Source organism: Hakea prostrata, chromosome 1, assembly GCF_041222555.1.
Source record: "Hakea prostrata isolate BN-2017 chromosome 1, UWA_Hpros_2, whole genome shotgun sequence".
NCBI lineage: Eukaryota > Viridiplantae > Streptophyta > Magnoliopsida > Proteales > Proteaceae > Hakea > Hakea prostrata.
This window is the reverse complement of record NC_142600.1, coordinates 59006671-59030320: the sequence shown is the minus strand read 5'-3', so window position 1 is coordinate 59030320 and position 23650 is coordinate 59006671.

Here is a 23650-nt window from a genome sequence, read left to right as displayed (position 1 = left end):
CTCAACTAATTCAATCTTCTTCGATGTGCAGATTTTCACTAAACACTGACAATGTGCTCAAGTAAGGGGCATCACTATCAATGTCCCTAGGCTCTGGATCAAACACCGAATCTTCAACTATGAGGGCCCACAAGTCTCTTCTACCTCCACTTCGGGTCTTCAGACCTACAACAGTACAAAATCCAGTCCGGGTCAGGGTTAGGATAAGGCCGGATTTTACATGTGCCCCCCTTCAAAAGATAATGATAGTGATAGGTTCATATGGAAGCATTCTTTAGATGGGTGATTCACGGTTCGCATAGCTTATGAAGCTATTTCAAATGAATTGATAATGCCGGCTCCTGATTCGTACACAACAGCCTTCTGGGATCCTGGTTTGGAAACTAAAACTACTGAGTAAATTGTGCTCGTTTGCCTGGCTTGCAAGCAAAGATCATCTTTTAACAAATGCTTGCAAAAAATATTTGAAACTCCAGGATGAAGATAGATGCAATTTTTGTAATGCTAGAGTGGAAGACAATATACATGTCTTCTGAGACTGTGGTTTTGCTACGGGTATACAGAATCAGCTAGTCCACCTGACTTGTCAAAATTCATTTTATACTTGTGATTGAATCTCTTGGTATGAACTTAACATTTGTGGAGAAGCTTCTAAATGGTATTCATGATGGCCAGAGAAATTCGTCTATGTGATTTATTTTTTTGTGGAATTGGAGGAATAAAGATGTGCATGATATCGATTATATCCGACTTGGAAATGGGAAGTTAATAATTGAGGATTAGTACTTCACCACGTAAATATAGCATGGGAATCTTGCAATGTGAAAGTACAAAAACCACCAAGTATTACAAAGAAGTTTAATTGGTCTAAACCACCAAAGGGTTGGTTTAAATGCAATACTAACGCCTCCATTATCAAACAATGCTCAAGTGGGAGGAGTTATTAGAGACCATAGTGCAGATTTCCGAGGCGGAATCACAAAAAAATTTGCAATGTAATGAAGTTCTAGAAGTTGAACTTTTGGCATTGAATGAAGGATTGGACATTGCTTCTCAATATGGGGGCATGGCCTATTGAAATGAAATTCGACTCCCGCCAGGCTATCCTGCTTCTTCATCCTTATTCGAAGATCCAACGAAAGTTTGGGAACATTATTAGTGACATCCGTCAAAGATTCATATTAAATGGACATGTCTGTTCCACCCACATTAGACGGGAAGGAACCAAGAAGCCGATTGGTGTTCAAGGATGTTCTATGATAAAATGGAAATCCTGAAAATCCTATAAAATCCACCTTCGAAATTAGAGGAACTTCTTCATGAGGCTGATATGTTGGCTGGGCCAAATTATTTTTTCCTTTGTTTTGTATTCTGTTGGGTCCTGCGTGATCCCGTTCTTTCTACCAGAAATTAAGAAAAGAAAGAGAGAGGTCGTTGAGCATTAATTATATGGTTGAAAAAAAATTATATATATTCAAAAAAAGGAAGAAAAAAATATATAATAACACAATGTATTAAATAACCAGAGGGGCATTCTAGTCCCTCCACATTTGAAATTTGAATATATTTAATGGCGACTAATGTTGTTAGTTTGGTTAGGAACCACACGTAATATTTTGCATTGAGGGGATCCAACATTAATTTGTGGTCCACTAAAGGTACCCACACGTAAAAATCTCAATTACAAATATTCTATTCATAACATTAAATAAAATAAAAAGTGTAACAATCCCCATATTTCTAACCCGGGATCCGTATTGCACGTCCGAATACCCAAAATCCAGCCGGAATAAGTTGTGGAGTATTCGGATTGAAGTTCATGATCCATTCCCTGAGCCTAGGGATTTGGATTCCTCCAATTAAAAACTTGCTTTGCTGGGAATCCGAAGAAGAACTCGTAGAAACCCTGACAGATTGGGTAAGTGGATCACTAGTCGTAGTCAAGATGTATTTGAAGATGTCCGGAATCGATGTAAGAACTCCCCCACATGTTGTATATGGTTAGGTTTGACTTGGAGATCAATCCCTTGAGCAAAGCACCCAAGTACTGAAAAGTACTAGGGGGCAGTTGCTTAAGGTGGTTGATTGACCAATCAACTCAATCAACCGCCCTAAGCGATAGCCCAGGTCTACTTGCTGGGTTTAAACCCTATTTTGCCCCAGTCTACTATATATAGCAAATCTCGACCTTTTTACTCATTATTCTATTTGGAATTGCTGCTGTGGATGGTTAGGAGGCAGAGAACACGTGCTGGAAGGTGAGAGAAGTGTGATTGGTGAAGAAGATGTAATCTTTTGTCAGTTTTGCGAATGAAGTGGAGGTAAGTGATCTCACAACTTCTATATTCTTTCCTCATCTCTTTGAATGGTGTAGATCCATCATCCTTGGGTTGGTGGTGAGTTAATTGTATTGGTTCTATTCTCCATTAGTGATCTTGATTAGATCATGTCCGAAAACGGATCCTTGTATCAAAATAAAGGACATATTTGATTGAAGGAGATTATGAGAATATTGAATCTTTAGAATTCTTGGATCTAGGTTTGTGCCTGTGTTGTAGGCTCCTTAAGGACAAAATTCGGATATAGATCATTCCAAAATGGGATTAAAATTGGAAGATCAAAAGTTGGAATTCGGGACTTAGAAGTAGTCTAAAATAGGGGCAGTTGCTTATGGCGGTCGCTTGGCCAACCAACCGCCCCAAGCGACCGGCTGGGTCACAGTAACTTTGTGAAGTTGGTTATTACTCTGATTTGACTCCTGTACTTAATGTAAATTTGTAATCTATATTTAGGTGATCTCTGAGGTTCTCTGGAATTGTTGTGGGTGAGGTCTAATTGCAATTTCATTAGTTTATACAATTCTACAGGTAAGGATACACTTTTATAAATATATGTAATTATATGCTCTATGATGAACTGTTTAAATATAGATTACGAAAGCCTAAATATATGTAATTATATGCTCTATGATGAACTGTTTAAATATAGATTACAAAAGCCTAAAAATTGGACAAAAAGGAGTTGGCAATAACTAATTGCATTCCATACAGTATCATCTATAAATGTAAAACAGAGAGGCTCATATATGTAATTATGTAAGGTTGTAGGGATTTATTTGTAAATAATAATTTTATTAAAATCAAGTAAAATATATATTGTGAGAATTACTTAATTATTTATATGCATTTATTAATTACTAATTATCTATTTCCTTTTAGATTTTCTTCTCCACTACACAAGTCAAATTGGGAATTTAAATCGAACCAAGTTATGAGAAGGAAACTCGATCATGCTCAACCTACATTGGGCAGCCCATACGGATATACTTCTTGCGCAATGATATAGAGCAAGTTTCTCTTCAAGATGTTGGGTTATTTATTTATTTATTGTTAATTGGTTAATGAGAGGGATCTGAATTGATCTTTTTCGCTTTGCATTTGGATTATGTGGTGTAGAAAGATAGTATTTTTTATCCCAACAAAATATCTTTGAGACATCATGAAGAAAGTCGTAATTTATCTCTAATGGGGATCACCATATGGATCCTATATGATGTTCAACTGTTAGATTTCACCAGAATGCTTTTTGGGTTAAACTCAACAGGAAAGTATCTCGAAAGATACATGAGAGATGAGACTTTCTCTCAAGTATGAGCATATCAATTACGAACATCCAACTTTAAAAAGCAAGGACCATAATTGCTCGTGCCCAATGCCCGATTAATTCTTTGAGACAGTCAATCTCAAAATATTTCATATGTTTGTGATAGATTAAATTTGAAGCAATGTAGAGAGTGGCTTGGTTTTCACAATATAAAGGAACTAGAATCATGTACTAAATAATAGTTTAACAATATAAAGTCACATGTGGCAATAGCCATGCCATGGTACTTGGCTTTGATAGCAAACTGAGAAATAGTATGTTGTCACTTGGTTTTCCAGAAAATAAGAGTAGATTATAATAAAAAAATATATAAATAAATAAATAAATAAATAAATAAATAAATAAAGGAAAAGAAGTATGTGTTTCTTAGCCTCCTTTGTTTCTAAAACCCTCAGAGAACGTGGGAAGACTCCCTCAAAGCTTCTCCTTGGTGTTTGTGAAGAACTTTGCAAGACTTCAAAATTTTCATCTCCTATTCTTCAATCAAAGGTTAGTAATCTCTTGTATGGTGTTGATCTACTCTTACTATGTTTTATTCTCTGTGTTGAGACTATGAAGAAGATGCTGCATCCTTGCAACCATCTCTTCTGCAATCTTCATTCATTCTTAAGGTTTTATGATCTTCATATTGATCTTAGCCATGATCCTTGTGAATTATTCATGAAGCTATGATCATTCTTTCGATTTGATTTCTCTAACATGTTAGATCTGTTTTGCATGATAGTTTCATGTATGATCTCTTGATTATCTTCTACTAGAATGAGATCCTATCATCTCTAGTTTTTCCCTTGAGTTCATAGTATGTTTTCATCGAAAACTATGAATTTTACCAAATTAGAAAGTCATGTTTCTAAATTAGTAAGTAGTGTTTTTGATCATTGTTAGTGTCCAATCTATGTTATTTTAGTGTTAGATTACTGTTCTAGAGGTTTCCTCCAAATTTTCGTATTGTTTCAGATCTTGTAGAATGAGTTTCGGAAAAGAAATTAGAATTCTGCTGCGTACTGTTCAGGTGGTCGATTGCTTAGTCGACTGAGCCAAGCTACCGCCCAATCGACCAAGCAAGACAGTAGCTGTGTTCTTCGTCTGATTTGATTCGTTTGATCTCCGATCTTTTAGGCCTCTTTCCTAATGATGTATCTATGCTTGTTTAGGGTTCATTTGCTAGGTTTGGAACCATTCACTTTGATCTTTAGATATTCATCGAAGCTATTTAAGGTAAGGACAGTTGTTTCCATAATTACATAGATTGTGTGAATCTTAGTTTCTATTTTGGGAATTTCTTAGATTCACTACCATAATTGTATTTTCTTATTATTATATTATTGATGTAAGTACTCCAAGTACAATAGTATCATGTTTATGTATTCTTTTGATTATGAATATTTATTCTTGTCATTTACATATGCGGTTGATTATGTTTTTATGCATCTTTCTATATGATGAGATATCGGTTGTATATATTGTGGCTGAATTGAGAATGTGATTGAATAGGTATGATTTGGGATTGGGAAGTGTCCTTTTGACATTTCTGTCCTTGGACATCAGTGGGAATAATATGGGATATTTCCGATGGTGCCCTTCGACACTTTCCTGGATTATTGGTTGTCATACCTAGGGCTTGTCTAGCGGTGTTTGGCTAGGAATGCCCCGTTATATCAGACTCAATTTGGAAGGGTATTGAGACCGAACAACCTGTGGTAGCAATGGGGATTCATGGGTAACCAACTCGTGAGAGGACATGAATTACATTTTGGTTACTCGTGATAGGCCATTTATTGGTAGGGTTGCAAATAGTAGACTTGGGCTCATGGGGTGCTCAAGACCGGTAACCAATCCATGAGAGGAGATGAGAGCTTCCCGTCTATTATTTGTGGATGACCAATAGGGTTGATGAGTCCGTAGTCCGTGACTATGTTGACTCTAGTGAAAAGGATACTGGAAAGGATCGCTTGGGGCGAGGAATGGACGTATCTGGACCTGAGTTGATATGACTAAGTAGATGACTTGCATTTGGCTAGGGTTTACTTTTGATATGCGCCAATACTTAGACCAAACGGTGATGTGAGAGAGCGGTGACCTACACCCTAGCCATGGAATGTCCCGAGGGATGCCGGACCCACTACCAACCAAGGATGAGTGATTTGAGACCTACCCAAAGAAGTATGGTGCTATGACTTAAAGCATGTCTGACTATAGAGACCAACATACATAAAGTTAGATTCATACTTGCATTGTCTATTTCATATCATATTACATCATGCTATGTTTTGCAATTATGTTATTTATGTTTTTGTGGAATAACTTGCCTTGTCGAGTTCTTTTGAACTCACTCCTTTTTGTTCAAATATCTTTTGTTAGATTATTCTATAGGTGTTGATTATTATGACGGCCAGTATGAAGAAACGCAAGTTGAAGAAGCATACTTCACGCAAGGTGTTGGTGGTTACGAAGATCTCGGTGATGATCCCTCGTGTGATCATGCTATGTACCATGATTAGCCCAACCGAGGAGTGGAAACGGCCATGCTTGATTTCTGAAGTTTATACTTATAAGGTTGTTCTTTATAAAGTAGAAGACACTTCAGTTTAGTTTGATTATTTCTTTCCTTACTTTCTTTTGGAAACAGTTGAAATCTTCTTCTTGACTTTTGAACTACATTCCGCTGTAACTGTGGAGTGGGATTCCGCCTCACTCTACCCTTTTTGATTATATACATATTTTGTATCATTTTTCGCACTTTGATTATATTGTCATTCTCTTTTCTTATCTTGATCTCTTATTTATATTATTACACATTGATTATATTCTGTTCATGATTATGTTATTGTACATGTGGGAGGATGATTTCCTTGATACTTGTTCTTCGGGGCTGTGGATCCACACTCGGGTATGCCAGGTAGGGTACCAGCTGGGTGGATGTGACACATGCATGTGAACATGTGATGTATTTTTTAACGACTGTTTGTGGGATATTTTCTTTCAAGAAGATTAAAATCAAACTTTGAGCACAACATCACAAAATTTTCACCTTCTTTGCTCAAAGTTTTTCAACATAATCCAAATGAATAAATAATCGCAACCAGAATAAGAGGTGCTCCATGTATTTTCACAAATAATCTGAAAGTATAAAGAGCTGGAATGTATAATCTTAACAGACATATAATAAAGCATGCTTGCTAATTAGACTGCTAGATGGCAAATCAATCATATCATCACAAGATTGCTTCACATTGGCCAAAAAAATAGGTTGATCAGTAGTATGTTGAGATAGTAAAAAAGGTTTGCATCCAAGCCTGAACATCTTCCAACTGGATCAACAACCATCCATGAGTTTTCAGGGTGATACCGTTAGTTAAAATAGTATGCCACAAAAATCCAACAATATAAACAGTGATGGTAAGGTTTGACATGCTGAGCAATATCTTTACAAGAAAAAAGTTGGTGAATGTCTTGATGTACTTGAAATTAATGGTCATGGACATGTAAGGATTGTATTACTCCAACCACAATTTGGAGAATTTTTTATGCAGTGCAAGTCATTGTAGAACATCACATGCAAATGAATAATTTGTCACATTTAGGCACATACTTCGTTTCTAACCAAGTAAATAAATGCAGGCATTGAATTAGAAACTTTGGAAACTACTAATTAGGCAAGCAACCACAGACCTTAGGTAACGAAATAAATGCTTTTTCCTCAACTTCATCACCTGGAACCATTTCCCGAGTTGCTGCTTGGTTCACTGGATCTTCATGATGAAGAGTCCAAATTGTAATCATGCTATAGTCTTGAAGGAGAAATATCAGCACAACAGAAAAAATTGTGTACATCAAGAAATTAAATTACATTACCATCAGAACTTGTGAAATATAAGACCGAATCCTTTGCTCGAATTGTCCCCCATCTTCACTGGCACGAAACTGCTGGAGGAAAAGGGTTTCCTCCTCGGCCTTAAAATTCAAAGGAAAAAAGAAGAGAGAGAAAAAAATATATCAGAATTTTAACTCAATTACCAAAACCCGAGCCAAACCTAATTGTTGTCGCATTACTTATGTTCTTTCTCTGTTTCAATTTGAAGCTACCATTAGTGGCCTAACCCTACTAACCTGAAGCATTCAAGCCAATTCCTCATTGGATTGTGCAAAGCATTGTCATCCTTGGCACTGATTCTTGACGAACCTTCGCCCACTTCATCAATCGATGACAGTTGGAGTTTATTAGTGACTAAATTGAGATTGGAGTCGTCCTTTAAGAGTAGATTCTCACCTCCAAAGATCTTCTCAGTGCCAATTACATTGGGTCATTGTCAATGATAATGAACTAAAATTTTACGATAGAGAGAGACTTGAAATAAATATTTTACCTTTTGTTCATCAAGCAGAATTGAGGTTAGCAAGAAAAGCTGAAATTTAAGAACCTGCAATAGAGAAAAGAACAAACGGAGTTTCGTTTCAATATTATATAAAGAAACAAATCTTTCCACAAGGAAAGAGAGAGAAAGACAAATTTCAAAGCCATCTTCTCTATTGTAGTCAAGATTGAAGAGAGTCTATTGGTTTTTTTTTTTTTTTTTGAAGCATTTCTTGGTTTAGAAACTCTTCTTACTCCTTAGGCTTCCTCCATTAACATTTCTTGAGAAACACTTCCTATTCCTTGGGCTTAATCCATTAACATTTTCCTTGGTTTTCGTAGAAACTATTCCTATTCCTTGGCCTAACTACTGTTAATGGTTTCTTTGAAAAATAAGAAGAAGAGAAATTAATAATTAAATTGATTAAAATAATTTCAAAAATTTTAATTGACCTTATATGCATTATTTATTGCTAATACAAATGTCTAATTCATTGAATATAGAGGGATATTGGATGGAAACCAAATGTAGCCATGTCCCTTGCACAAGCATGTGTGATGTGTTCTTGAATGTTATTTTTTTTATTTTGTGTAATTCAACTTCTTCTTTTTTAATTTGTATAATTTTTTTGTTATTTGGGTTTATATATATATATATATATATATATATATATATATATATAAGAGTTCTATTATTGATAGAGGACTTTGTTTTTTGAGCAAAAGTACTTTGAATATGATATTTGATAGTAAATTATAATTTTTTTAGAGGAATGGTTGTGATAAATAATTATGATTATCTATTAGATTAGAATTACAAATCTAGTCCTAATTTATCATTTTTTTTTTGTAAAAATTCAAGGGCATAGATAAAAAAATTTGAGGGCATAGACCCCCGAAGCCCTATCGCGGTTACAACATGCAATACATGCTTTTTCACCTCCAACATCCCCCATTCCCCTCCCTAGTAACCATATCTCACTCATTCGATGGGAACCTCCACATATGGGTAAGATAAAATTAAATGTGGATGGCTCATCTTGTCTTAATCCAACATGTTCCGAGATAGGTGGTATTGCTCGAAAGTTTTCACATCAGATGGTGTTTGCGTTTGGACAAGGAACGGGATCACATGACTCTCTTACAGCTGAGGCACTCGCCATTCGTCGCGGTCTTAGCCTTGCTCTCGACCTCCACATCACTCATCTTCAGGTGGAAAGCGACAACCAGGCGATTATCTTTTCACTTACACATCGGGAATCTCAGGGAAGTTGGAAAATTTCACACCTCATTTCTGATATTCATAGGCTGGCTGAATCATTCATCGAATGTTCTTTCTCCTACATTCCTCGTGAAGCCAACTTTGCTGCCGATGCACTTGCTAAATTCGCGGCCCGTTCTCAGGATTGGTTTATGTACCGCTTTTCCCCACCCCCTTTTTTAGTTTGGTTTCTACTTTTCGACTCTTTAATGTGTAAGATCCCCCGAGGATTTCAATTAGATAAATAAAGTTTTAATCTTCCCATCAAAAAATAAAATAAAAAATTTCACTGTTTTTAATGAAGTTTGTTTTCATCAATTAACATTTATTGAATAAATAATTTATTTATTTTAAATTATTTTAATTGTAATGACCATTATAGACGTCATTTATTATTAATGCAAATGGCATTGGAGGAAAACTAAATGTAGTCATGTTTCTCGAGTTCATACTTTTATAATAACTAGTAAAAACGCACGTGCAAATGCACGTAGACGTTTTGCTCTTAATGTAATTAGATTGAAGCAGAGTATAGACATTTAGAGAGCCATGAGCATCAAAGAAAAATTTTGAAATCTCTTCCAACAAAATCCAGTAAAATGAGAAACCAATGCTATAACTGGGGTTGTTTCCCTCCAAACATTTATTCTCCTTTCATTTCCTTTTCAAGTGACATAGCTGTAATGACCAGTCATTACAACAGAGCAATTTGTAAATCTTTACCACAATCTGCAGTGGTTTGTTACAAAGATGTAATGTACTAGCAATGACTTCCTAATTTTTATAGCTATACAGAAAAGAGACAGATTTACAGCCTTGGGTGAGGATTCTTCCTAGCCATACTTCCGCCACCTATAGCCATCATCTAAAAGATCTACTTCCTGGGTTCAAAACCAGCAAGAAGGTAAGCATATGAATCCACCTAGATTGAAACACATAACATTAGATATCTTTGGATCTTTATTCTGAAAAATAAGAAAACATCTGAAAATTGTTCAAATTGACAATTCAATGCATAAGAAACTCTGAACAAAAATGTGCCGATCCACAAGAACATCTACTGATGCTTTCCATGCCTTGAGACTTGTGGAAACATTAATTGATTTCAGATGAAAGACGAATTGTTTCACACTCTGACCATGAAGCCTTCAAATTTCACAATGCCCAAAAGAAGTTCAAAGCAGACATGAAAAATGGTTTCATTTTAGCCGAAATATAAGAATTATAGTTAACACCCCCCAAATAAAATAAAATAAAAAAGGCTGATGCACTAAGTTAAAGGCTTTTCACTTTTAGGGTTTGAATCCTTACCGACAGATATTGACTTTAAGGTAAAAGCTTCCCTGGACACATATACTATAGAATCTACAGAAGGTCCAACTTGTTGAGGCATGTAGAAGGTTAATGGTAAGGTGCAGTTGGATATTTAGGAATGTGGCCATATATAACATATTTACCCAAATTCAGCTATATAACCCCCCATATACTCGCATCTCCTCCCAGTGTTCTCAATTGTTCATTTCTTTCCAATATGTTTCATTTTTCCAATTACATTGAAGGTTGATTGAAACTTGACAAATGAGGAGTTGACATTGTGGTCTACCTTCCACAAAATTTCTGATGCCACACAACTTGGTATGTGATGGATATTTCTGCTGTCAATAGATTCATATTGTCCAAGAAAACATCTTCCAAAGAATTTGTGAAGAAATATGAAACAGTTTTCCATGTCAACTATCAAGAAGAAAATGCTGCAGCACATAGATAAGTTTGAAAGATCCCCAAATTCAGAAATCTGACAAGTGTTTTTGAGTTAAATTCAGAAATCTGACAAGTTATGCTCTGTTCTGCAAAAAATTTGAACATTGCAATTAGCCCTCTATTTAAGAGACTCCAAATTTGAAGCTTTGGATAATAATAAATAAGCATGTTATGATATGTCAGAAATACTAATGATCATGGCATAGTTCAGATGACTATGAATCTACGATAGAGCTTCTTCACCATACAACAATGAATCAGACCCTTAAGGTTACAATTCATGTTTTCTTGCCCTTCTTTTTGGGGTGGTTGGTTGTTAGCCGGGGGGGGCAAAGAGGTGGGGGATGGGGGTGGAGAGGAACGTATATAATGCCTACTAATAAATAACATATTTAGGTGGTGGTGCGGTGTTTGGTTGTTTTGGGGGGTTGGGAAGAACATAATGCCTCTCCGCTCAACTGATTGTCCTCCAAATACCTTCGAAAAATGATAGCAATAGAATTAAAGAGGTCACAACAAACTTCACAAAATCCACTTTCTAAAAGGTGATCCAACAAGATACTATTTCCAACAATGGGAATACATATGGACCACTCAATCCTGAGTTATCACACACAGCAAAAGAATAGTATAGCTCGAGGATTAAAGTTTCCAAGTGTCAGATAGTAGAGACTTTGGAGCCATTTAACTTCATGGCTCTAAGAGCTATCAACCTCACCTTTTTAATCCAAAGCTAAAAATTAAAGGACACAAGGAATATGTTACCTAAAAACTTACAGTATCTGAAGCCTCCTTAATGGGCTGAGATCAGATCAGGAACTGGCGCTGACAAGTTGTTGTTTCCACAGCTGTCATTCGAAAGATGAAATTAATGATCAGAAAAATCTTTGATTCTGAACTTTCAACATCACAAATGTCCATTGAATTTGGAGAACTTACATATCATTCAAACCAGTCAACTTGGCAATACATGGTGATAGAGATTCTGAAAGACCCATGCTTGTAAGATTCCTGGTAAAACCACCAAATGAGTAAACAATGTCAGAAGGATTGAAACAGCAACCTAGTACAAGTCACTGATCAAGGTGCCAACTCACAATGCCACAACACAGATCTGAGGGCCCTCAGAGCATGAAACTCCAGTCCATGAGTACTCATGAGGGAGACAAGGATCACCACACCAATCAAGTGGGGGCATTCTGCACACTGTTCTTCAATTTCTCCCGAGCAATTACTAAAATGGGTAATGGAAATGTGATGTCAGAAAGTAATACAAGGAAAAATTAAGAAAACAATTGACTCAGAAAAGAAGAAACCTAGCACATTCTCTTGGAGATCTCCACCCCTTCTCTCCCTTGAAGGGGATTGTAATGACCATTATAGACGTCATTTATTATTAATGCAAATATCTAGTTGAGTGAATACAAAAGAACATTGGAGGAAAATTAAATGTAGTCATGTTCCTTGAGTTCATACTTTTATACTATTAGTATAAAAGTATGATAGTATGATTAGAGTTTGAAAAGTAAAATGGGACCATGCGATTCTCTTTCTTATTTGGTTGGTTGTTACTACACATGTTATGCTATTTCTATTATTAAGTTTGTAACTCTTATTAACATTCAATTGTGTGAAAAAATAAGAAATAACTAAAGATAAGAAGGGTTGGAGTTTGCATTACATGTTTGCTTTATCTATTTAATTTTCTCCAATATCTCAAGATGCAATTAACCTCCTATAGAATATTTCCCCCCACTTTCCTCGTCCATTTTTTAGGTTGTATAGTTTTGCCAAACAATATGAAACTTAAGTGGGAGTGTATAGCAATAAATCATGTGATATCTCTTCACATTATGTTCATGACGATGATAAAGTTTAAAGAAGCATGAAAGTGGTTTTCCTATTGCATTTGCACCACTAAATGATATTAATTAAGTCTTTTAAGAAAAAGATGTATGCAGTGCCTAAGGCCTCCGTACAAGCAGCGGCCAGGGAGCATTTTTCTTATGCAGCTTTAACCTAACACTATTTGTTAAGACACTGTTCTACAACTGTGATCTACTAACAATTGCTGACAATTGCCCCAAGTCCGTCGCCCAATATGAATCTTAGTACTTGCTATTTCTTCTTCTCTAGTTTTTTATTCTTTTAATGGTAGCCTAGATACTTGCTATTTCACAAACAGAATAGACAAGAATTAGTAAACAACCTCAGGCTTGCTATATATCCTAACAGATAATCCATGAAAGGGAAGCATGCTGAGTTGTTGTCATGGTTTTGTTTTGAGCTTAATTACTTTATTAAATGCAAGTGTGATGTAATTACAAGTTTTATGAGTTAATTAAGAATTTTAGGTCGTTGCATATATATTTAGACTCCTATTAATTAGATGATTTGAATAAAATATATGAGCTATCATTTCTAGGAAGGATATGGAATCATCATACTAGGGCTAGTTTAGGAATAATCCAGATAACTGATAAGCTACAAAAAAGTCGGTTGAAGTGACACAATCACGTTCAACGGAAGCCTGTAAATACCCCCATACGAAAAAGTGATTTAGTCTAGATTGAAGGAATTAGAAGAGTTAGGGGCAAATCTAAGATGACCTTAAGAGAAGTGCTGACATAGTATATGCATGACTTAGGCCTTATATTTAGTATGACCATAAACAAAACTAATTGGAAGGCAAGAATCCATGTAGCAGACCCCATTTAGTTGGGATAAGGCTTGTTGTTGTTGATATGAACAATACTTTCTTAATAGCTTTGGTGCTTTTTGGGCACTATTTGTGGGATCGTATTTCATGATTGATATCCCTTACCTAATTTTCTTATCTTTTTCTCTCCTCCCATTGGTTTCATCACTTTGGCTTCCTTTAGAGTATTTAAATTTTTTCCTTGTCATATGAATAAGGGATTAACATCCTAGTGTTAGACACCCTTGTATCTTAAGAGAATAAAGATCTAGTACAGGTTCCCCTTGGTGTCTTACTTGGCTTTGGTAGCATATTGCAAAATAGTTAAGGGTGTCAATTCAATACAGTGCCGGTAATTCGGTATGGTACCGAATTTCAAACCCTGAAAACAATATTTTTAAAAATTGTTCGGTATAAAATCGGTACAAGAAAAATGGTGTGGTTCGGTATATGGTACGGTATAATTTCGACATAAAAAAACCCATTCTTCTAATCTTCATCACTTACAACCTAAGAGTGTTTATGGTATTGGATGTGTAATATGGTCTTTTAGTTAATATTTTAATTATTCAATTTTACAATATATGAAGAAGAAGAACAATATTACTTATATTCTTCATACAATATACTTTCAATCTTAACTTTCTTAATTTGAAGTCTTTTTTTTTTCTTTTGACAATTGGGCCCAACCCAAGTGAATGTCAAGATGGACTAAACCTTAAATTGGGCCCAACCCAGGAGTAATGTCAACATGGAGTGGACCTTAAATTGGGCTCAACCCAACCTAGATATAAGGGTGTCAAATTCAGTTCGGTTTTCGGTACACACCGACGGTATGCTACCTAAAACTGAAACTGTACTGTACCGAATTCCAAAAAGCGGTTTTGGTACCACTATACCGAATTTAAAAACAAAGCAATTTAAAAGGCTTGGTTCAATACGATATAACAGTATTATACACAATTGACACCCTTAGAAATAGTGTACACATTTTTAAACAATACTAGAACCAAGTAAATTAAACACAATAAGTAGTTGTGGAATGACAAGTCATGGGGCATGTGGTCTCATTGGATCACAATAAAACTACACACTGAGGAGTTATCTGAAAAAAAATGGAGGGAACACAAAAATGAATCCCTTTCCGATGATTTCTCACGATTCAGGAACTTAATGGTTGTTTAGTCCACTGATATGTGTGGTCGTGATAGACATTCTATCCCAAAGGGGGCTTTTCCTAACTCAACCAAGAGTCTTATCTAGCATTGAGGGACCTTCCAAAGAGTATCAAACTAGGGTTCAAGTCCATCATTCAAGCTCTTCTTCGACCAGTTGCAACTTCTTCTCCAAGTCAGGTAAGGTTTCTATATAGGGAACTCCATCTTCAATCTCCATGGGTTCTAAGTCAAACACCGTGAGTTCCACTAAGATGGTCCACAATTGTCTTCTACCTTCGCTTCGGGTCTTCGGACCTACAAACAATTAGATTTTCGAATTAAGGTTTCAGCTGGATTTCACAGAATGAGTTCAGTGTATAGTATAGTATAAGTAGTTTAGTATAGTATATAGTATATAATATGTTGAAAAACTTGTTGAAGAATCTGCAAATTCACTTGAATGCTTGTTCTCACAATACTTCTTCAGAGCTAAAACGTACCAAAGGTACTTTCTTTAAGGTATTTAGACACCCTGATTTGTGCAATACGGGTTCTACAGTGTCTTCACCCCAAGATCAGTCAGCCCAAACCTTTAAGGTTGCACCCTAGAAAGGTTACTTATGTATAATCAGGTTATGTTCACTACTTAATAGAATAACAACGGGGGGGGGGAGAGAGAGAGAGAGAGAGAGAGAGAGAGAGAGAGAGAGAGAGAGAGAGAGAGAGAGAGAGAGAGAGAGAGAGAGAGAGAAAGAGGAGTAAAATCCGTACTTAGAATGAACTCAAAAATGGATTTATATAGAGCCTCAAAGGCTGTGGGTGAAAAGGTAACGTCACCTCCTTTTATGAGGGTATCTATTCAGCTCAACTCCTTATAGGAAGGTACTTATTCAACTGACCTCCCTAAGGGAAAGTGTCTTACTGCGTGAGTACAATCCTTAACCCCAGATATATATTACAAAGGTCCTTACTATGCATAAACGAGATAACCAATTTTTTTCTGCCCGTTGTGGGACTAAAGTTTACGTTATAGAAATCATAAAATAAAAGACATAATTAAAACATTTATTTAAATAAAAAGTAATATACATAAGTTTTAAACATTTTTCAACAATCCCTCACAATGATTAAAACTTCAAATACAAAGAATGAAGACCCAAGTTATATAGAATAATTAATATTGATTAATATATGGCTATATAACTATGGTTGGGTCACACCAGGGTTCATGCTTGGTTCACGTCACACATGGGTTCAATTCTTAACCTCAAATATATATTACATATGTCCTTACTATATATAAATAAGATAATGAACTCCTTTCTACCCGATGAGTGATTAAAGTTTCTGATGCAGATCAATTATGCTTCTGGATCCGACTGAGCCTCCTCTTGTATCCGGGACGATGAGTCCTGCTGTCACGCCCTCCCAGCCGGTACCCTATCTGGCATACCCGAGAGTGTGATCCACAGCCCGAAGATCAGGTATCGAGTGATCAACCTCCCACATAAACAATAACATAATCATGAACAATCATAACAAGAGTGCGGAAGATAAATCATAGATCCAATAATGAAAGAATGAATCATAAACGAATCAGAATAATAGATATAATCAGAGTATCAAACAGATAAGTAAAGTGAAGCAAAAATCCCACTTTACATCCAGCGGAAAAGTAGCTCTAAAGAATAAACTAGACAAAATCTAATCCCAGTAGCAAGTACATTGGGTAACTAAATTATTCTCCACTTTATAGACGACATCCTTGTATGTATAGATCTCATAAATAGCACAAGGACGCTTCCACTCAATGGTCGGACTAAGCATCGTACGGAGCATAACCACTCGCGAGATCTTCGAGTAATTGTGGTAACCGCAATCACCTTCCCGGAGATATGTCTCTTCGCCTTGCGCTTCTTCATAGGGACCGTCATAGTACTCGAGTACAGCAGGGATAGTCTAACAACATTGTACAATAAAGGAATGAGTTTCAAAGAAACCCGGTAAAGGCGATTAAAATCCATAATAACATAAATGGCGAGGATTCCGGAACAAACATAAATGCAATATGATATGAGACAAACAATGAATGAATGAATCTAACTCTATGGATGCTTTGGTCTCTATTGGCGGACATGCTTTAAGTCATAGCACCGTACTTCTTTAGGAAAGTCCACTCACATCCTCAACCATTTAAGATATCTTGGATTCTCTCACGGATCATTTCACCGGTCTTGAGCAGCCGATTGGTAATGGGTCCTTCATCCCTCAGGACAAACCTTGGCGAGGGTTAAGTCAACACACTCTCTCACAACCATTTGGTATAAGTATCTGGCGCATGTCGGGGTAAAACCTAGCCAAATGCAAGTCTTCTACTTGGTTACATCAAGTCAGATCCAGATACTTCCATTCCTCGTCCCCGACGATCCTTCCTTTCCGGTATCCTTCACACTAGAGTCGGCGTATCCTATGGCACCGACCAACTCGGACTACGGACTCATCAACCCTATTGATCATCCACATATGGTAAACGGGAAGCTCTCACGTCCTCTCACGGGTTGGTTACCGGTCTTAAGCGCCCGTGAGCCCAAGTCTAACCATATGCAACCCTACCAATAAATGGCCCCCACAATGTGATTCCCGTCCTCTCACGGGTTGGTTACCGGTCTTGAGCGCCCATGAATCCCCATTGCTACCACGGGTCGTTCGGTCTCAATACCCCTCCGATTAGGGTCCGACATAACAGACATCCTAGCCAAACACTACTAGACAATCCTAGATATGTCATCCAACAGTTTAGGAAGGTGTCCAGAGGGCATCTCCGGAAACATCCCATAATATTTCCGTAGTAGTCCAAGGACAGAAGTGTCGAAAGGACACCTCTCCTTTCCAAACCATACGTAAGCATACACATGCATCAATTCATATCATCACATATATGGTAACTTCATATATGGAAAGAAATCAGTAATTACAATCACTTGTATAACATTGGTAAGTAAATCATACATGAATCAATTCAATATGAATAAGTAATGCTACTGTAATCAAAGTTATGCAACAGTAGTATATCATTGTAAGAATCTAATTTAGGAAACATATTCATGATATTCAAATATAGAAACTAGATTCATGCTATCTATGTAATTAAGGAAATAACCATCCTTACCTTTTATAACTCGCAAAAGGATCCTAAGAAATCAAGTAAGATCTTGGCAAACTTGAGAAGAAGGTCCTAAACAAGTATATACAACATATTAGGAAAGATCCCTAACAGAAAATATATCAAAACATCCGAAACAGACCAATTCTGGAGTTGCTGTACTCATTGGTCGAGTGGTCCAGTCGACCAATCAGTCGACCAATGCAGACATGATAGCCTATAAAATCGAGTTTTAAGATATGAAATCCGAATTTGGTGGTTCAAAAGGGTACTAATCAAGGGGTAGACTACATCAGTAGTATTCTAGCATATAGGGGACCTCAAAACACTAATCAAATCAAGGTATCAAGATCCAAATTAGGAAACAAAAAGTTACCATAATTAACTCAAACATGGATCTTGATGAATTTGAAATAGAAAACAAGGACAAGAACTATAGGAGGATGGATCATTGCTTTCGGTAATGAAAACATGAAAACATGCATAGGTCTTCATGGAATAAGGCTTAGAAGCATAAATCTAAATAAGGAAATAAAACCTACCATATATGTAACTATCATGCATCATGAAGAACACATAGTAAGGTAGAAGAGAACAACTAGAATTCTATGGATTATGGATCATGGAAAGAAAACACAACCATTAACCACTAACATGATCAATGAAAGAAGATCCAAAGAGATCGGAATTCAGATTAGAAGATTAACAGAGATTAAATCATGGTTTGATCATGAATCCTTCAAAAGCTTGCAATGATCATGGTTAAGATCATTGTTCTAGCCTTAAATCCTTAGGATGATCATGAGAACATGTTCAGAGATGTTTGCAACAGAGGATGCAGCATCTCTTCTACTGTCTCAACTCAAAAAGGAAAGAAAAAAAAAGATGGAGGAGAAGAAGAGAGAGTAGACATACCTTTTGATGCAAAAAGAAGAGTTCCGACGAAGATCCGTCAAGAAAACACCAAGGATGCAAGAGAGATGACTTGCAGAGGTCTTTGGTTCGTTCCAGAGGGTTTGGAGGCAGCAAATACGAAGTGGACTCGAGGTTGGACTTAAATAGAGCAAGAATCAACCTAATTGCCAAAGACAAGACTCATTGGTCGAGTGGATTGGTCGACTGGCCCGATCGACCAATCAGTCGACCAATGCCGACAAAGAAGGCCAAAACAGGGAATTGAAGGTCCAGATCAAATCCAAACCTAAAGGGGTTTTGCACACAAGTCAAGTGACTTACCTAATAGGTAGAAATGCCTTCAAACCAAGATAGAGAGCACTCCAAGTCCATCAACTAATTAGATCTTCATCAGGATTCAGTTTCCATAAATAGAACCTCATCATCAACTTTCATGGATTCAAAGCCAGACACCAAGTCCTCTACTGGGATGGCCCAAAGCTGACTTCTTACTTTACTTCGGGTCATCGGACCTACAAACAACAAGGTTTCCGGGTCAAGGTTAGGGCTGGGTTTCACACCTGCAATAAAGGTTAGATGCGGGCCGGCTTGTGTGCCGACAGCTGCCTCCGATGGCAAAGTCAGATAATGAACAGAGTAAGGACTCGTGCAAAAGCTACACAAGATTATCCTCAGAGTGTATTCGCTTGCTTACCAAGGAGACGCGTCCCTTATCTTATAATGATTAACTTACCTTATACGTATTTGGTAAGTTAGCCCGACAAGGGCTATTGTTTCTCCTAGGATCATGCTTCCTTGTCGTTGGTCCCATTCAATCAGCTACTGAGTTGACCTTCTATATCAAGGATGATTGCTATATATGTGGCGTATGTTACGCTTTTGGTCATGGATGATCGGCATCTTTCCCGATTAACTAGCATGTGGAGCCCCATCCGGGTCAGACCCGGTCGGGTAGAAATCTTCCGTATCATAAGCCCCTTATCCCGGACGTTGTTTACATCATGCGGGATAGCAAGGAAGATTAAAAAATGTGCAAGTCCTTATGGAAGGTGCAAGATGAATGGGATTGATCCAATTCAAATTATTACCTTAAAAAAGGTGCAAATCCTTATGGAAGGCGCAAGATGAATGGGATTGACCCGATTCAAATTATTACCTTAAAAAAGGTGTAAGTCTTTATGGAAGGCGCAAGATGAATGGGATTGACCTGATTCAAATTATTACCTTAAAAAAAGTGTTACCTTAAAAAAGGTGCAAGTCCTTATGGAAGGAACAAGATGAATGGGATTGACCCGATTCAAATTATTACCTTAAAAAAGGTGTTACCTTAAAAAAGGTGTAAGTCCTTATGGAAGGAGCAAGATGAATGGGATTGACCCGATTCAAATAATTACCTTAAAAAATATGCAAGTCCTTATGGAAGGCGCAAGATGAATGGGATTGCCCCAATTCAAATAATTACCTTAAAAAAGGTGTTACTTTAAAAAATGTGCAAGTCCTTATGGAAGGCGCAAGATGAATGGGATTGGCCCGATTCAAATAATTACCTTAAAAAAGGTGCAAGTCCTTATGGAAGGCGCAAGATAAATGGATTGCCCCAATTCAAATAATTACCTTAAAAAAGGTGTAAGTCCTTATGGAAGGCGCAAGATGAATGGGATTGACCGGATTCAAATAATTACCTTAAAAAAGGTGTTACCTTAAAAAAGGTGTAAGTCTTTATGGAAGGCGCAAGATGAATGGGATTGCCCCGATTCAAATAATTACCTTAAAAAAGGTGCAAGTCCTTATGGAAGGCGCAAGATGAATGGGATTGCCCCAATTCAAATAATTACCTTAAAAAAGGTGCAAGTCCTTATGGAAGGCGCAAGATGAATGGGATTGACCCGATTCAAATTATTACCTTAAAAAAGGTGTTACCTTAAAAAATGTGTAAGTCCTTATTGAAGGCGCAAGATGAATGGGATTGACCCGATTCAAATTAGTACCTTAAAAAAGGTGTAAGTCCTTATTGAAGGCGCAAGATGAATGGGATTGACTCGATTCAAATTAGTACCTTAAAAAAGGTGTAAGTCCTTATGGAAGGCGCAAGTTGAATGCGATTGACCCGATTCAAATTAGTACCTTAAAAAAGGTGAAAGTCCTTATGGAAAGCGCAAGTTGACCGGGGTGGACCCAATTCAAATTATTACCTTAAAAAAGGTGTAAGATGACCGGGATTGTAGAAGGATCCACACGGGTTTCAAACCGATGTCTTTGATCATTGTAAATTCTCGATCCTCTCGATCATTGTAAATTCTCGATCATCTCAATCATTGTAAATTCTCGATCATTGTAAATCCTCGATCATCACGATCATTATCACGAGCAACACGATCTTTATCACTAGCAACACGATCGTTATCACGAGCAACACGATCGTTATCACAAGCAACACGATCGTTATCACGAGCAACACGATCATTATCACGATCTTAGTCTTTTTTCCGCTCCCGATGATGATCTTGATCACGAACATCGCGATCTCTGTTGTATTCTTTCTTAATTTTTTAAGTTGTACAAATTCGCCACGGGGAATGCATCACCATCATTGTAGAATATCTTCTGAAGCTTTGAGGTCTCTTAACCTCACTTGCTACTAGTTTGCTCGCGTTCGAACTTTCAAACTTGGCTTTGATTGCTCTGATTTTTCTTGTCCTCTTCTTATGTTTGAGAGAACATGATATAGACGTGCTCATCAGAGGCCATTAGATTCAATTCTAGCAAACTAGTTGCAGAAATATTGAATGCATTGTAATTGTAGAGAAGCTCTTGCAGCAGAAACTTCTTGTTTGAGGTGTTGAACATCCTCCAGAATTATCTCCTCAATCTGGGCAAGATTTTTCCGTTTGTGCTATGCACGCCCACCTGGTATTAGCGTGGCTCCCAGCAGTGGTGGAAGATGCATTGATCAATTTCGATCTTACCTATGATGCTGCTACCCACCTTGAATGTAATTAGTTGGTCGAGATGAACATGGACCAAACACTGGTTTAAGGCCAAGTGTTTAGATGCCATCTTGACCCTAGATCCTGTTCAACTCGGGTTGAGTGGACTCCATCGTCTTGATGTGTTTGATCTTCGGGAATCTGATTCCCGCCAACATTTTCTATTCGGGAACGTCCATTATTTCCTCCTCGTCTTGGCATGACTTGAAGATTTTGTCGTTCCCACAGACGGCGCCAAACTGATGCGGATCAATTATGCTTCTGGATCCGATTGAGCCTCCTCTCGTATCCGGGACGATGAGTCCTGCAATAAAGGTTAGATGCGGGCCGGCTTGTGTGCCGGGCAGCCGCCTCCGATGGTAAAGTCAGATAATGAACAGAGTAAGGACTCGTGCAAAAAGCTACACAAGATTATCCTCAGAGTGTATTCGCTTGCTTACCAAGGAGATGCGTCCCCTATCTTATAATGATTAACTTACCTTATACGTATTTGGTAAATTAGCCCGACAAGGGCTATTGTTTCTCCTAGGATCATGCTTCCTTGTCGTTGGTCCCATTCAATCAGCTACTGAGTTGACCTTCTATATCAAGGATGATTGCTATATATGTGGCGTATGTTACGCTTTTGGTCATGGATGATCGGCATTTTTCTCGATTAACTAGCATGTGGAGCCCTATCCGGGTCAGACCTGGTCGGGTAGAAATCTTCCGTATCAGTTTCCATTATAGAAATCATAAGATAAAAGACATAACTAAAACATATTTTTAAACTAAAAATAATATACATAAAGTTTTCAACATTTTTCAATGGAAAGAAATGGTGGTAGCTATTTATAAATACTAGGCAAAAGCCGAAATAGAAACAGTCCGCACTTTATAAGGTTTTCCAGGTAAAGTCAACATTCAATGGTCTACCTGATCTTACTTGGTGATGTTTACTTGTGGCACAAAAGTTTTTTTGTTGCTCTTCAAAGTTTGTTGATTTCCATGTTTTATAGTTTTTATGCAATATACTTGGTGCAAAGAATTAAAAAAAAAAAAAAAAAAAAAAAAAAAAAAAAAAATGAAAAAAAAGGATGAAGAAGAAGAAATCACTCTCAGTCCATTTAGCCTTGATTTCATACGTATTCTTTTTCCCTTTCTTGTCACTGGGGACCCTTTGGTTATTAACGCTTACAAAGAGGTTATGGCCGAGTAAAATGCGGATATATTCTTACTTGCAAAACTCACATCTCATTTTAGAGGTCAACATGATTTGTCTAATTCACGATAGTGATTTATCATGGGATAGTGTCAACATCATATGATTTTGGAAGAGATCTCATTCTCATAGTAGTTTATTAGGGTTATGTCAAGATTATATGAGGGGAGAGGGATATGACATCAGTTCCATAGATTGTGTCAATATTATATTATATTAAGGGAAAGAGAACGATATGAGATAAATTCCATACAAAGAAAGATATCTCATTCTCACCTACATGAAAAGTAGTTTGTTAGGATCACTGTCCATTTGAAAGTGCAACAGACGGGCAGGTGTGTGTGCAGGGTGGGGTTAGGAGTGCGGTAGGAGTTGGGGGCGATGTAATATCACCTGATTAGTTGGACCAGCATGCTAGACTTTGGAAGCCCAAACCCAACAAAAACTAGTCAAATGGTTTCTGGTCCAACAAGATGAAGTTAAAGCAAAA